General features: G+C 41.6%; 1 long non-coding RNA gene across 10 annotated transcripts in view; it reads right to left on the reverse strand.

Moving 5' to 3' along the window:
- LOC102153283 overlaps positions 1–11,975 on the reverse strand; it is a 93,658-nt gene extending 81,683 nt beyond the window's left edge. For 2 of the 10 annotated variants that reach the window (XR_005359062.1, XR_005359061.1), the window contains exon 1: positions 11,685–11,856. This is a non-coding gene — a long non-coding RNA (uncharacterized LOC102153283). Of the gene's footprint in view, positions 1–11,646; positions 11,857–11,899 lie in introns of those variants that run through there. The other 8 variants (XR_005359064.1, XR_005359068.1, XR_005359066.1 and 5 more) reach the window with 8 other exon arrangements.
- Positions 11,976–17,584: the final 5,609 nt, after the last annotated feature.

Genomic DNA, 17,584 nt, shown 5'->3' on the forward strand with positions numbered 1-17,584 from the left:
TTTCTTCTTCTAGGGGATGGGGAACATGAGGCTCAGTGATAAATCCATGGGACAGCAGAATATCTCCACCGCGCCCTCTCGACATGCCTCTCTCGTCTCTTCTGGACAGAGGTGCTCCATCTCAGAGCCATGGACCCACTGAATCAAAGCAGACACATTCCTTCAAGGCTGCCCCAAACAGCCCAGCTGCACTCGTCAGGGAGAAGGGAGAGGGGAGAGGGGCAGGGTGGCTATTCCTCTCTGTGCGGGGCTGGAGGGCACACATCAATCTCCTAGCGGTCGGCTTCCCATCCTTAGAGGGTTTCCATTCACTGTACAGTGATGCAGACGGTCTTTCTCTGGCAACGTTTAAGCTGCTTGGCTTCCAGCACCTCAAGGAACCCTGGCAGGAGGTGGGTCACCTAGAATGAGTGATGATGTTGGCCTCCACCGAGCTGTAGCTGGAGAAAGTCGCATGAACTACTCCAGGAGCCATCTGTGCAGAACACAGACACGCAGAACACAGGCAGCTCATCCTGCTAAGCAGCCTTTGCAGCTTTGCAAGGGTTAATCTGCATAAGGCAGTTCTGGCCATGAAAGCACCTGAACCCCCACCTCCTACCCCAACCCTGTCTCAAGAATAAAGACTCTTCATTCACTGCACACTTTTATCAGCCTTAGTTTTTCCATCTGTTCAATGGGATGACTCCTAGCTGAAAGAATAATGTTCTTTTTTTTTTTTTCCACATTTCTCATACACTATTTTTTTAAATCCTTTGGCTCCTTTGAATGTGTGCCATATCTTCTCTTCCAAGGCAACATGGTACAGTGAAGGAGCAGAAAGGTTACAAGAGAATAACAGCTCAGCTTTGTTTTCCGACATTGGGTAAGTTGCTTAACATCTCTGGTTCAACTTTCTCATTCATAAATCGAGGATGAACGGGGTCTACTCATGGTGAGATGAAATAAAGATGTGAAATAGCTTAACTTGGGTACTCACTCCATCAGTCGCGGCTACTACTGCTGTTACTAACTGCTGTCCAGAAATGCATTTTAGGGGAACGTTCGCTCCCCTTCCATGCCTCGTACACAGGGTTGGCACAGAGTACATAGACACTCAGTAAATATCTGCTAATTGCTATACTTTCAGGCTTCAAGACAGAACAGAACAGAACAGAACAGTATCCACTAATGGTGTTATTCTTGCAGAATGATTTTATAACCCCATTAGTCCGAGACAGCAGAATGGAGCTAAAAATGTTCACGTCAAGAGTTGTAGTAGCCAGGCCACTAAAACATTTGATTTTCTTCCTGTCTCCATCAAGTGCCAACATGTGAGTGAATTCATCCTGACTCTCCATTTTGATGTCTGTCTTGATGCGAAACACACTCTGGGAATGAGCTGATGACACCCAACCCATATCCTATTAACACATCTTCCTTTAGGAAGCTGCTGCTATTTTACAAAATGCCTTTGGGTGCGTTGCAGAGAAAACGCCTGTGACAAAGGAATCTGGGCTTTGATCAGAATTGTTTTCCTTTGCACTTCTCTGATTTTGGGGCACTGCAGAGAGTTTCCACTTGCAACAGATTGATACAATTATCAGTGGTTCTCATGAAAATCAAGGTGAAATATCACTTCTGTTGTCCCTGGTCCAAAACACTGTTCCTGAGACCAGCAAGCTCCACAAGAGCTTGTGTCCTGGCACATGTGTGGTCTAGCTCTGACCACCTTGCAACTGAGGCTTTGACAGTTTAGTAAGGGCTGTTGTACGTACCAGGACCTGAATACCCCTTATCTGGGAAGGTAGGATCATTGTGCTACCATTTGCAGGTTCAGTCCAACCCCAGCCTGTAAGATTGATCCTGTCCCCAGGCAGGGACAGTGCGAGTCCCCAGAATCAGAGTTTCTGCAATTCCTATTCTTTTTTTTAAAGATTTTATTTATTTATTCATGACAGACACAGAGAGAGAGAGAGACACAGGCAGAGGGAGGAGGCTCCATGCAGGGAGCCTGATGTAGTACTCCGTCCCGGGTCTCCAGGATCACACCCCAGGCTGAAGGCGGCGCTAAACCGCTGGGCCACCAGGGCTGCCCTGCAATTCCCTTTTTACCAATATTTATGAAATCAGACAGGCTGCATTATCTCATTCATTTTTCTCAACAGCCCTGTAAGGCAAGTACTAGTGTGATTCCCTTCTTACTTATAAAGAAACAGAAGTGCAGAGAGGTTAAATCTCTTGTCCAGGTCCAAGAGCCAGGAAGTATTGGAGCCAACTGGTAGGACGTGGGGGAGCTTTGTTTTTAACCCCTAACACACTACTATCTTCCAGCTCTGCCTCTCCTTGTCCTGAGGCCTCATCTACCCGATACTGCAGAATTCTTCAGGACGAGGCTTCTTGATCTTGACCTCTAGACAGAGCTTCTCCAACTTGAATGTGCATGTCAACTACTTGTGAGTGACCTGGGGAAGGGGAAGGCTTCACAGAGAAGGAGGAAGGGCATTCTAGACAGAGAGAGCAGCAGAAATAAAGAATTATAGATAAGAACAATGCCATTGGGAGAACTTCAAGTAGCCCAGCCCATCTGGCATTGAGTCAGTCTCTCTGGAAGTTTCCATTCTAATGATATCCTAGGTTGCCAGGATCAGACTGTCCAGATGAGGCAAGAGATACAGACGGGGACTTACCACCAGGACTGCAGGTGACATGAAAAGAAACCAGATGTGGGTTACCTGAGAAGCGTACACAAACCTGTACAGAAAATTGTATGGCCAATCTAGACATGAATGGAATGGGCTTCACATAAGAACTAGAGTCCAAAGGTCCAAAGTGAATCCAAAACACAGCGTGTCTGTCCTTGCCAGCATCAGCCAAACAAGGTGCTAGGTAGCACGTCCTCCTGCCAGGGAGGCAATTGTTAGTTGAGCTTCTAGAAGTCAGCCTCAGTGTCCAGGCCTGCATTCACTAGATTTTTGCTACTCAAAACATGGTGGGGGACACAATATCACCTCTGTGATATTTTTGCCAAAAATACGTAACCTGAATCTAATTACGGAACATCAGTCAATCTCAAATTTAGAGGGATTCTACAAAATAAGTGGCCTATACTATTCAAAATCATCAAGGTCAAGAAAGACAAAAACAGCTGAACACTTGTTCCAGATTATAGGAGACTCAGGAGACACAACCACCGATGCAACATGTGATCTTGAATTGTATCCTGGACCAAAGGGGGAGCATCTCTGTAAAGAACATTCTTGAAACAATGAAAGAATATGGTCTGTATTAGATAATAATACTGATCAACCTTAAGTTTCCTGATTTTGATAAATATAAGAAAATACTCTCATTCTTAGGAAATATACCTGAAGATTTTAGAGGTAGAGGGGCACAATGTCAGCAGCTTCCTTCCCTATAGTTCAGAAATATATGATGATATAAATATGTGATGAGAAAGGACATAGGGCAAAATTGTTGAATTTTAATTTGGGTAAAAGTATATAGTGTTCTTTGCACCATTCTTGCAACTTCTGTAAATTTGAAATTAATATCAATTTTTTTAAGTTCAAGAAGAAAGAAAGAAAGAAAGAAAGAAAGAAAGAAAGAAAGAAAGCCTGAGATAGAAGAAGAAAGAATGGGTCTTCAACCAGCAATTTATTAGAATGGCTGACTCTCAGGCCCCATAGGGGACCTGCAGAATTAGAATCTCCATTTTAACAAAATCCCCATGTGATTTACATCCACAGACAAGTTTGGGAATCTTCATCCTTTTACATTCCAGACTGGCCACCTGGTCCTGGCTGTCAGATATCTCAATCACAAATTACCTTTAAGCTATATCCCAAACTCCTATTCATCTCTCAAAATACAGTTCAGAAATCATCTTCTGTATGAAAACATTTCCCCCCCTTTGTCTACAACTCCCTTCTAAGATACTGTGCTGCATTCAGTGCTTTCTAAGGACATTTTTTATTGTCTCCCCATTTTCCATGTTACATTGGAATTCAGTTTAATTTTCCTATTACAATAAAATACCTAATCTTTGTGTATCCTCAGCCTTGAATCAGGTAAATGCTAGTTTTAGGGAACTTTTGAGTGTATGAATGAATAAATATGTAAATGAATCGATGCAGCTCTGTGTTGTCACCCCCTGTGCTATATATTTAAGGTTCCAGGAATATACTGCTGGAGTCTCGGAAGAAACCAGAGGTAACTTAGATTTGAGCAGACATGGGGCATCTCACCAGCAGGGAACAAAGGAGTTGGTAGGAAGAGAAGTTCCAGCGTGTAGACATCCAGCCTCTAACCCAACATTGCTCCAGCGCACACTGAAGATAACTAGTTTTTAGTTTCCTTGCAACCCTTAGCAGTTGTATAAATTGCCACTGGCTTTATGACCCAGTAACACATTGTTATAGTAACAATTCATTGGTAATGTCCACTTGCCACAAGATGTGTGGGAGTTCCAAAAATACAATAAATAGCAAAAGATAAGCTTAGCCAATACAACGGTTTAATCATGGTTACTGGGGGAAAAAAAAGAAACTCAAAGAGGCAGATATTAGGACGCTCTTGTTTGAAAGCCTGTAACATTGTTATCCTAATGGATCTGCGCCTTTAAGAGACAGCCCTTTCTCTCAGCTCCAGCAGGCAGGATTCAGTACAGAACATCAGAAAACTCAAATAACAGAAAGGAAAGCCGAAGCTTTGGTTTGGGAGGCATGATCTCCCCCTCTTGCCTTCAAATATACCATAAAGGATGGATTTATAATGAGCTGCTCCTATCCAAGAAGTAAAGCAAATTTAAAAGGACCTACTAGTTACAATCCGGCCTCCCCGGTGTTTTCAGTAAAAGGATAATTTCGAATATCAAACCGAAGCATCCTAGGGCATGTAAGGCGGTTTGGACTCCAGGTCTTTCAATACAGACAAGATCTGCTACCATAGCACTTACAGAAGAAATATTTTATTTCAACTCAACGTGGGACTTTTTAAGAATTCCCCTGGGAACAGGGTTTCGCCAAAAACTGGAGCTTAATTTAATGAGGGTGAAAAGTTTAAGAAAGAAATATAAAAGGAAAGTCTTGAAAGCACAGAAGACACTTGGAGCAGGAACCTGTGCCCAGCTAGTTGAAACGTATCAGCAATGGCAGTGAGCAGATTCGGCCCTTATGAAGTTCTGAGCCTCTCTAGGGATTTTCACTGAAACTCTCACCAGCCTGCTGTGTGTGCCAGAAGCTTCTCAAATGAGCAAAGAAGAGTCATGTAGAATTGCTTGACGAAGTTTATTTATTTTAATACCTACTGTGTGCTAGATAACTTCATCTGTGTCTGTGGGGGAGGCAGCCTAACCTCCATTTGGCTGATACAGAAGCACAGAGAAACCACAGTGGCCCACCCAAGATCACACAGTCTTCAGAAAGGTTCCATCTTACAACTTGAGTGAGGCCACAGCAGCCCTTTAAAAAGCTGTCTCTGTTTATAGAGCAATCAAGTTACCTCTCTGGCGCCTCTTCCTACTCAGCCTCTGAACCTCCCAGCCCTGCATGTTTGCTCTCATCTTCACTTGGGACCCAGGTGCATCTGCTGGCCCCCCAGAGATGTATCATTTCAGTCCCCTCCTTTGATTCAAAGGCCATTTTAGCTTATGATGTGCCTTCAATCCCTTCTGGTTCTCACTATAACAGCCCTGAGGCCATGTACCTGGCAACTTTGCCCATTCTCGGCTCCCAGAGTGCCAGCCAAGAGACCACAGGTTCCTGAGCTACAGAAGAACTAGGACTGAAATCAAGATGTCTAACTCCAAGCCCAGGCTCATCCTCCTACACCGCAAAGCTTCTTCATACAGAAGACTTTGTTTCTGGACACAGAGAAAGTGATGCCATAATGGCAAGGAAATCACACAGGCTATAGATTCTAATGAAGTATTGAGACCTTAAATCTGGACTCCATCGATTAAGAATGTGACCTTGCGTTCCCCTTAGAATGGTCATTGTCAAGAAGACAAGGGATAACAAATGGGGGCATGGATGTATGGAAAAGGGAACTCTTCTGTCCTGTTGCTGGACATGTAAATTGATGCAGCCATGATGGAAAACAGTGTGGAGTGTCCTAAAAAAATTAAAAATAGAATTACCATATGATCCACCAATTCCATTTCTGGGAATATATCCAAAGGAAATGAGAACACTAACTCAAAAAGATATTTTCACCCCCGTGAACATGGCACCAGTATTTGCAACACCCAAGACATGGAAGTAACCTAGGTATCCATTGAGACATGAATGGATAAAGAGGTTGTGATATATATATATATATATATATATAAAACTACTCTATATAAAATAGAGTAGTATTCAGCCATAAAAAGTGAGGAAATCTTACCATTTGTGACAACAGAGATGGACCTTGAAGGCATGATATTAAGGCAAGTAAGTCAGAAAGAGAAAGACGACTACTGTATCTCACTTATATGTGGAGTCTAAAAAAAACAATCAATAAACAAATAAAAGCCACCAAACTCATAGAAAAAGGGATCAGACTTGTGGTTACCAGAGGCAGGTGGGAGGAAAAGGGGAATTGGAAGAAAGCAGTAAAAAGGGACAAATTTGCAGTCACAAGACAAATGAGTCCTGGGGTAGCAGATACCACATTATGACTGTAGCTAACATGGCTGTAGATACATAGCAAGGCATTAACAGAGTGCATCCTAAGAGTTCTTACCACAAAGAGAAATTTTCCTTTCTTTTTTTTTATTGTAACTATATGAGATGATGGATGTTAACTAATCCTATTAAGGTACTCCTTTCACTGTATATGTAAGTCAAACCATCATGCTGTTTGCCTTAAACTTGTACAGTGATGTACGTCAATTATTTCTCAATAAAACTGGACGGGGGGGAAGAGACTTCCAACTGAAAACAAAAAGAATGTGTCATTATTCCATTGTTGACAGCCCTACAAATTTCCTTGATACCACATTTGAAGAAAAGAATGTATTAAGCAAATGAATGATACCAAGGGAATCAAAGTAAAGTGGGCAGGAGGGCCTGGGGGACACTCAGCCTGTTTTACTAGGGAAGGGCAATCTGGAAGCGGCCAGAATGGACTGAAGGAGTAAAAGGGCCCACATTAGAGTCCCATCATATCGTAGATGGGGTGATGAAAAAGCAGGATATCAGGAGTAACTTCTTAACCTATTTCAGTGAGACAGATTCTCAAATATTGTGCATTCAGTGTCATAATTATTCAAATATTCTTTTTAAAATTATTAGTTCTAGGCAAGTAACTGAAGATTTTGATTTACACAGTTATTCTGTTCTGACATACGTGGGTATCCCTCGGTGCCTACCATGCCCGTGGGACTAAGAGAGAGCCCGGATCTAGAGTGCTCACAACACCACAACGTGCCTGGCACACAGCAATCACCCAGTGAGTGTGTAGATTAACACATGCATCATGCTTTAAGCTATGTATTAGTAATCATGTTGTTGATCTAATTATCTTCCTGTCTATATACCACCAGGCTGTAAGCTTCACAAAGTGAGGGCCCATGTCCTATTGGATTTACCTCCCCAGAGCCAGCCAGAGTTACTATCTAATATAAAAACTATTTGTCTTATGTGCTAAACCCCCAATGACTGAGTCTGGCATTCATGATACTCAACAATCTGACCTAATCCAGCCTCGCTAACATAATTGCTCACTAATCCATGACCCAAGTACTGCATTGTCCTCCACCCAAAGTAGTGTTAGTATATGATGTATACTTAGCCCCCAAGGATATCACGTATTCACAAGCATTATACTACATTCTGTCCAGCAACACTCTGCTCTTTGAGTTCTACTTCCATGGGCTTCCCTGGACCACTCTTTTCAACATGACTTTGCAGCTGAGCTGTCTTTGCCACTTACTTTAACCTGATTTGAAATTTTCTTCAGCCTTTATAGCACTCTGGTCTTCTCAATGCTAATGGGAAGAAATACGGAGGCAAAAACCATTTCTTATATTTCTTTATGCATAACCATACCTGAAATAATAGAACTAAGCAAACAGTAAGGACTCAATAATGCTGTTGGTTTGAAAATGAAAATAATACTATATTTATGTGATCATAAATTCAGAATGTATCGTGTCTAATGTATAAATAAGGATACCTAAGTGACTGAAAATTACCCCATGGTTCTGAAGAAGAACTAGCAGTTAGACCAGAGATTACTTATAGTTCTGCTCATTGTTTAAATATACGTTTGTTAGTTTTGGCTTTCTTAAGTTCCACATTCCCCTTTCTGTTCTCCTCAGTGTCAACTGAGGGTGTTCTGTGCTCTCCTGTCTCTGTGGCTGGACAATCAAACATATTGATGTATCCATTTCTCTGCTCTCAGGAGGAACCCATCTTCTAAATTGAGAAGCCTAATTCTTTCAAGATCCACAAATCAAATCCAAGAATTCTCCTGCTCACATCCCATTGTTCCACAACCAGTTTAAGAGCTAAATGATGCTCTGTCAGAGATAATGTAATATTCCATTTAATCTAGGCCCTGACACAATTAAAGTCTGTGAGAAAAGAAGATATATTCATCTCTATCAAATAAAAAAAAATGAGTGCATGTCCTTTGACACTCATGGTGTGAAGTAAGCAATTGGAAAGTTAGGCATTCACAGATTGGGAGAAAAACTGATGGTTCAGAACTTTATGAGTCAGTTTTTATTTTCCAATGAACTCAGTGCAAACAAGCTTAGGCAGAATGAGAAAGCCATTGGTCCATTATAAGACCATATAGATGAGTATGTTTGGCAGCTGATCTAAGTAAACTCATATAAAGCCTAGATGCTGACTGGGCTCTTGCTCTCACCTTATTTCACTGTGAATATCACCTTCAATTTTTCATGCTAGACTTCTCCATGAGGCTGGACCCATGGCCATTGTCAGTTCTAGGACTCATGTCTTTTCACCTTTACTCACAGGTGTATAAGGCTCTTTCTCTGGATTCATTTCAATAGATGGTCCCAGAGAGATTCTGATTGGCCTGGTGGTCACATGATCAGCCCTATGGCCAGTAAGACTCAAGAGTATAGTTGTCCGTGGATGGAATTTCAAATAAGCTTCTCAGAAGAGGAGAAGCAAAAAGCTCAGAAAAAAAAAATTGGTCTCTACTGTATGCTTAAAGAGAAAAAAAAATTAAATCCACAACAGTTGTTGGTTGGAATGAAAGAAAAAAAAAAGTTTGATAATGTGAATTCTTTCCTCTGGTGAGCCCCAATACAGAGAGAAGTACTTTGCTATAATCAAAGAAAAGGCTGAAATCAATATCTACCAGAGCCCCCATCACATTACATTATAATTTCCTGTACAACATCATTTTCCCAATGACAATTGAGCTCCTTATACTCAAGACCCTATTATATCATTATTCCTAAGGCCAAACCTAGCACCGGAATATGGTAGAGAATTTTTGGCAAATATATAGCATGGAAGAAAAAAGGAGGAGAGGGAGAGAAAGGATTCTTTATTCAAGTTGCCCACCACACACTGGAAGATTAGACATGATGCAAGCAACTACCACCCAAGACAGAATAATTAATACTAAGTGGAATTTCAAAGGCATCACTCAGTAATTCAGAAGAAATGATTTAATCTTCTGAGGAAAACCAGATAAAAATTCATAAGGAAGTTAACTTTTGAGTATTCCCAGAAAAACTCAATTTAGTGACCCAAAAGAGGAGATGGTGTTCAAGTCATAAACAACTCATGTAGACACTGCATTGCAGCCCTATATTGCTACAGACAGCTGTTTTTTTTTGCCTTATACATACATAGGGGGACTTCTGGGGTCCAAGGAAGATCTTTTCCCCATATCTTCATTAAAAGATCACTTTCAACTAGTCATATTGCCTAAGAATTATTTTTGTAAGGAACTAAGCCTTTCCCTCCATAACTAGGGATACAATTTTATTTTATTTTTTTTATTCGAGTTTGATTTGCCAACATATAGCATAACACCCAGTGCTCATCCCGTCAAGTGTCCCCCTCAGTGCCCATCATCTACTCACCCCAACCCCCCACCTACCTCCCCTTCCACTACCCCTCGTTCGTTTCCCAGAGTTAGGAGTCTCTCATGTGCTGTCTCCCTCACTGATATTTCCCACTCATATTACTCAGCCATTAGAAATGACAAATACCCACCATTTGCTTCAACGTGGATGGAACTGGAGCGTGTTATGCTGAGTAAGGGAGTCAATCAGAGAAGGACAAACATTATATGGTCTCATTCATTTGGGGAATATAAAAAATAGTGAAAGGGAATAAAGGAGAAAAGAGTGATATGATTTTAAAATGCAAATATTCCTTGGCCCATAAGCAAGAGTTGTTTATGGTAAGGAGTAAATGACTGATAGCTCAGGCTTTCTTAGAAGCTAAACTGTACCAGAAGGATAAAATGGACACCTAAGGCTCTACAGATCAAAAAGACATTGCTGAGTGAAAGGAGATGAAAAAAAAGATAGAACCAATCCCAGGTGGGCAATTCCTGCATTGCATATTGGGCTGGAAATGCACAGTGGCAACCTTCTGATGCTTGACCTTCTGCTAGGAAGTAAAACAAGCAATCACTGGCTTTGTTTTAGAACGTCTGAACTTTAGTAGATAAAACAGATAGGAGCTTGGCTCACCACTAGACTCTGCTGCACCATGTCAGTGGGAATCAGCCTTTTAATGAGAATCGAATCAGCCCATAAAAAGTAAGGAAGAGGAGCACAGAGTCAGTTAAGCATCTGACTCAGTTTTGGCTCAGGTCATGATCTCAGGATCGTGAGAGCAAGCCTTGAGTTGGCCTCTGCATTCCCCACCGAGGTTGCTTGATATCCTCTCTTCCCCTCTCCCTCTGTCGCTCCCTCTTCCGTCCTCCCCCTGGTCACCCGTGAGCATGCACTTTCTCTCAAATAAGTAAATAAGTAAATAAATAAATAAATATCTTTTTTTTAAAAAGCAAGGAAGAATTTTGGTATAGTATATCAGCTATATTGGTCAATGTCTTAATAACAAATTCAGGAACTTAAAAATAAACTTCAATCAATGATATGATAGTTAAATTTATTTGCCAACTTGGCTAGGCTGTGGTGGCCAATTGTTGATCAAACCCCAGTCCAGATATTTATAGTCTCTAGGCTTTAAATAAAGTAGATTACACTCCATAATATGGGTGGGCCTCATCTGAGCAGTTGAAGACCTTAAGAGCAAAGACTAAGGTCCCTTGAGGAAGAGGAAATTCTGTCTCAAGACTGCAACATACTAACTCTGCTTGAGTTTTCTCATCTTCTGCCCCACCTCATAGATTTTTAGACTCAAGACCACATTATCATCTCTTATTTGCATTTCCAGCCAGCAGGCCTGCCACACAGATTTCAGACTTGCCAGCTGCCACAATCTCATGAGCCAATTCCTTAAAATCTCTCTCTCTCCACAGATGGATAGATAGATGATGGATAGATAGATAGACAGATAGATAGATAGATAATAGATGATAGATGATAGATGATAGATAGATAGATAGATAGATAGATAATAGATAGATAGATAGACAAATAGGTGGATACTCTATCTTTCCATAGAGTCCTAACTAATACACATAACTGGATAGGTGGGCAATTCTTTGGGTCCGCACCTCCACTGGGTTCTCTCACATGTGTGGGTGTCCAATACCTGCAGGCTTTTCTTTCCTGTTCTGGCAGACGAGCCCGGGCTTGTTCTCAGGGTTGTGTAGGCATGTCCTGCACAGCGAAGGTAAAGAAGTGAAAGAGAGAATGGAGGACCTTCTAAGGCCTAGACTTAGAATGAGCACCTCAACTGCATTCTATTTGTCAACACAAGTCACAAAGCCAGTATGAATTCAGGGGTTGAGACTATAGACTGTGCACCTTGGTTGTAAGAGAGGCAAAGTCAATCGTAATAGATGTGGATCCAGGGAAGCCACTAGTTGGAGCCATTGATGTCATCAACTCAACATTCTTAGAAAACAGGTCTGCCAAGTCTTCATGATGATGCAACTATGACTCATGACCTACCTTGATGACTACTACTCTCTCTAGTTTATTTCAGAAATGTGGCTATCCTCTAGGTTTTTCTTAATATTTGCCCAAGCAGCCTGGAAGTTAAAAGGAGTAAGTGCAGTTAGATCAAACTATCCCGAACATAATAATCCACAGACTTTATAGTTCTGTATATACAGCACTCAACGACTTACAAAACACTGTTACATCCAGCATCAGTTTGGATTCATAAGACTTGGGAAATGCTAAGGGTATAAATGGAATTAAAAAAAATAAAGCGAAAAGGAAAGGAAGGAGTGAAGAAAGAAGGGAGTTGGAGCTTCAAGGCATTTCTGCCTCAAGACAAATGTGACACAGAGTACTTCTGGGGGTAGTTTCTGGAACCTAAGGGACAATTCTGAATTAGATTTGGAGATGGATAGTGAGTCAACCAAGATGACAGATGATATTAGGAGGGATCTATGGCACCAACTCCGGGAGCAAGAGAGCAAAACAATATCTTTGAAAGATGAATTTAGAGAAGAAAGTCTTCCAAGGTATAAACAAAAGTATATTAAATGTGGATATGTTTTTGTTTGAAACACACTTCTTTGGACTACCTTCCCTCTCTTAGAAAAGCTAAGCAGTGGCAGGGGAAGAAAGGGGCCCTGAGAAAGAGTGCAGGAGAGGGAAGGAGAAGGAAAGACATGTAAAGGCTCCTCTGCAAATTACTTCCAAGGCGCATTAGGGAGGCTGGAGATGGAGCGGGCCTGTTGCCATGATCCATGCAGGTGGTACTCAACGTCGGAGCTCCAGTGAACCTGCGAGCTTGGCCTGGCAAGACTAGGAAAACAAAAGCAGCCCTGAGACATTTACAGTCAGGCTTCACTGCGAAAAGACAAGAGATTTAGGCAGATGTGCTAAGAGTTTGAACATCACTGTCCCTGTTGGCACAATGACAGAACTCCCCTCACAGCTGTCCCTGGAGTAAGGTCAAGTGTTAAAAACATACCCAGGATTGAACGGTCTGATCACAGCAAGCAGACCTTTTCAACTGCTCAGGGATATCGGGGCAGCAGTTTGATATTTATTAAACATCAGCGGGGTCTCGAGTCGAGTACCAAACCCTGTGGAAGCTCAGGTCCCAGCTCAGAGGAATTTTAAAGGCATAGAGGAAAAGAGAGGCCGGGTCTGGGCAGTCACCATGACCATAGACTCAGGCTGAACTTTTATAATCTAGCCACTGTGAGAGGGAACGAGTCTGCTTTTAGCATGAGATGTTTTATTAATCTTCTCCCTCTTGGAAACTTTTCGACAGTCAGCCATCAGAGAAAACCCTAGATGATCAGGAAAGGCTGGAGTACTTTCTCCAGTGCAGAGTATAAAAAGAGATCAGAATAAATGATAGCAGAAGGCAGGAACAGCCACAATCCATCTGTTCCAGCATCTTTGCTAGTCACATCCATCAAAGGAAGTGGCTAGGGTAGAAGGAAAGGGTCTGACTGGGGACATGTAGAAGAAAGGAGACTCTGCTAAGTGAAATCAGATAAGGAAGTTTATGAAAGAATGTCCAAAGAATGAAAAGTAATTTTAAAAATGATATCCAATACCACAGATCAAAATAAATGTGAATCCAAGATGATTCTGCGGAAAGAGCACAAAACTGGAAATTTGAAGAAATTGGTTTAGCTGCTGTCTCAGCCACTTACTGGCTGTCACTTTATCTCCTCCAGTCTCAGTTTCTCCCTAGTGAAAGGGAGAGTAATCCTAACTCAAGTGATTTGGGGGAGCATCATGGAGAGAAGGCCCAGGAAGGTGCCTCCCAAGCTATAAATGTAGCTATTCAAATGTTAATGTCCATAATTGGCATTATCCTCCTGTTTGATAAAACAGGGATTCTGGTATGTAAATTTGCATATTCATTAAAAGCTACAAAAATGCTGATGTTATAGCTGTAGTCACTGTTGAGGACTCTATAGTCATCTAGATCTATCAAAAAGAAAATTATAGAAACATGACTGAAGAAGACTGGCCCTCCCTCGAATGCTGATAAGGAAAATGAAAACCGGACCATATCCTTAGCAAGAATGTCCCTTTCACCGTCTTCAAACTACATATTCATTTGTGCCAATTCTCAAAGCTATTCTGAGACAAAGCAAAGATCAGTTTCTCTCTTGGGCTTTTAATAACCACCATTTGTATGGATTGAGAAGTTGAGGCACATGGAAATACAAGACAGCTCGCACCAAATCCATGTCTGTTGGACATGGTCCAGGTCTTTCCTCTCTGAGAAAATAGCCCCTGCAGAGAACCCAAGCTTCAGGCAAAGGACAAACCACAGAAAAGATGTAAAATGTTAAACAAATAAAGACCAAGTAGGGAAAAGAGAGAGATCATATTCTGAGACATATTTTTAAAATAAGAAAGATAAATTCTAAGAGGGAAACATGTCGGGAGAACAAGACAAATGTTGAAATAAATATGAAAAGGAGACAAATTTGGGCCATATAGAAAGTAACACTCTAAAATGTTAAACAATGAGAGAAGAAAAGGTAAAACTGGGAGAGTAAGATAAACACCAAAGGGCAATAAATCATAGAAATAACACTTCTGAGAATTATTCTGAAGACAACGCATCCCACAAAGTAAGTCGGGGAGAGTAAGACAAATGCAATGTGACTCACAGATACAGATATCATGACAAGGATGAAAACCACTGTTGGGAAGATAAATGCCCCGAGTTTAACACTGACAGCCCTGGCCATCCATGGGGACTCCGACTTGTAGGCATTTCCCTAAACTCCTTCTCTTGGGTTCTTCTTCAGTCTCTGTCTTTTCAGGGCAGGAGTGGAGGTCACCTCTCCTTACCTGCTAGTGGCTCCCATTTACTTTGTTAAGTAACAGCTGGACTCAGTCTTAGCTGTGTCTTAGGAGAGATGATGTGCTCCTCCACCGCTGACAACCTCTCCCTTGGGAAAAAGCCAGAACACTGTTCTCTGATTCCCAGATCCAGGCGTTGTCACATGGACGTCAATGACCAAAGACGGCATTTGTCATCACACAATTTGCTCACCTTTTCCCAAAAACTCTCTGACTGCCTTCCCAGAGGGCTGTCAGGATCAGGGTTTTGGATTTAGACTCATCACCCGATTCTACTGTGAAAATCCTTGGACAAGATTGTTTCTTATGATGAAATCGAGGCAGGCTTTGGAATCAGACTAAGACTTGAAATTGTACAGGAGAGTAGATCTGCTGTGTGGCATGGGCTAATGAGTTAAAGTCTCTGAAGCCCCTGTTGCCTCCTCTGCAAAATAGAAATAATGCTTAATATTTAGGGATAGAGACAAGCATGTATTTTACATAAAGTATCTAGCTGCTCTTAGGACTCAACATCAGTAGCTTGTGGAATAATTACAATTCATCACAATCACCATCATCCCTACCTGCTTATGGGATCTGGGTACAAATGGACTGGAACCTGGTCACCACAGAAAAGCCTGGAAATGGCGGAGATGAGGATTGGAAGCTTCGGCATCTCATCTGTGAGAGCAGGAATGAGTCAAATTAAGGAAATATGAAGCATCCAGAACACAGTGATAACCAATATGTTGAACAGCTGTATCACACATTACAGGCTTATCAAGTGCTTTCCCTCTGGAAGGGGCTTAAATTTGGGTCCTGGGCAGAAATGACAGGATGGTAAAGCCTACTTACTCTCTTTATAAAACACATTTTTGACTTTTGTGAAGTAGTTTCACATCCATGATCTAACATGATCACTTCCACTCTGTAAAAGCAAATGGGCCAGGGACTATCCATCTCATTCTCACAATGAGGAACTGAGGCCTGGAAAGATGGTGACCCACTCAAGGTCATGCAAGGTAATGCAACCAGTAGGTGGCAGCTAGTTAATGGCTCCAGCCGCACAAAGATGCTTGCTCCCAGCCTTTGCCAGCCCCATCCTTCTGAAAAGAGAAACATTGCTACTTAGGCTGCATCAAGAGGGCCCTCTTAGCTAAAAATACCTCATGCAAATGAATTCTCCTCCTCGGGGGAAGAGAATACACAACCAAACAATCAGTAAGGGAGTAAATGCAGTTAACATGAAAATGGAGACCAGGAAATTGGCTCTCCCTTTCCCACTCAAAGGCCTTTCTTCAAACCAGACAGCCCAGTGTCACTTGTTTGCTTGTAAGAAATGTAGAATTATGTGTCAATTATACCTCAATTAAAAAAAGAAGAAGGAAAAAAAAAGAAAGAAAAGAAAGTTTTTAAAAAATTCAGAATCTGGGGATCCACTGTAGACCCATCAAATCAGAATCTGCATTTTAACAAGATTCCCAGGTGATTCATATGCAGATTATCATTTGAGAAGCACTGATATAGAGTAATTCAGACAGGAAATCATTTTGCTGATGATAGAGTCCTGAATTCACCTTGTCAGGGATGAGCTCTGTTTTGCACTGCTGGACCAAGAACACTTTTAGGATCTACGAACCTAATTGCCTGCCTTCACTCCCTCCCTGAGCACATCCATCCAATTGCCTACATCAATTTGTCTTATCTCAATCCCAATTGGCTCTTACCTTGACAGAATGTATCCAAAGAGACCATAGTTGGGGGAAATTTTTGCTTCAGAAACAGACTTCATAGAGCAGGAAAGGGAGTGAACTTGACCTAACCTAAATCATCTCAAAAGTCTCTTGCATTCCTAAAATCCCTAAAATCCCACAGTCAATGTTTCCATATCGAATTCTTGGTTTAAGCTCCTTGTTCTATGAAGGTTTCAGAACTTTTGCTTGCCCTGATAATCAGACAGTTCCCTGCCCTTTTAACCTATTTACCTGGAAATAAATTGACTTGCATTGCTGACTGGTCTCCTAACCTCTTCTGGCCTATCTTACCTGGAGTGTCACCCAATAGTAATTGTCTCTACGTGGTCAGTAGTAGAACTGTTACTTCTGGGGTCCAGAGGAATAGTTTTCTCATAATATTCTTGGGAGAGGCATTCTTAGTCCATGACCCATTTTCATTTGTTTTGCAAAAATAAGGCAGCTATACCTGACTCTTTCCCTTGGAGATGTGGGGACATATTACATCATGCACAGGGAGGTCTCCAAGGGTCCCACACAATGATGTACCATTATTGAACAGTATTATTATCCTATTGCCCCTCAATTAAAATAAGTGGCACTTAAAAATGCAGTAACAGCTGCTCCCAGCAGTGTCTCCTTGCAAAGCATTTGGGTTCTCAGTTTTTGCTTTTCCCTACAGCCTTTTACATCTTTGTTTAAGCTGTGCTTCACACTCACCATTGTAAAATCCACAGGAATCCCAAACATGAAATGCCTGATTCAATCCAAAACCAAAAAAGAGCTCAAGGCTCAAGAGAATGCTATACCTGGACCCTGAAGACCCTTTGCCATAAGAGCATTTTGTAGCAGAAGCTTAATGGGGTCTCCTTGTGATGCAGTCAAATCCACAGGCTTCACACTTGGGTCCTATAAGAAGCTAGTGGCATGCAGCGAAAGGAAACACAATATGTCAACTACATATGTTTACCACTGGGAAAAA

The sequence above is a fragment of the Canis lupus genome, chromosome 5, assembly GCF_011100685.1.
Source record: "Canis lupus familiaris isolate Mischka breed German Shepherd chromosome 5, alternate assembly UU_Cfam_GSD_1.0, whole genome shotgun sequence".
Classification (NCBI taxonomy): domain Eukaryota; kingdom Metazoa; phylum Chordata; class Mammalia; order Carnivora; family Canidae; genus Canis; species Canis lupus.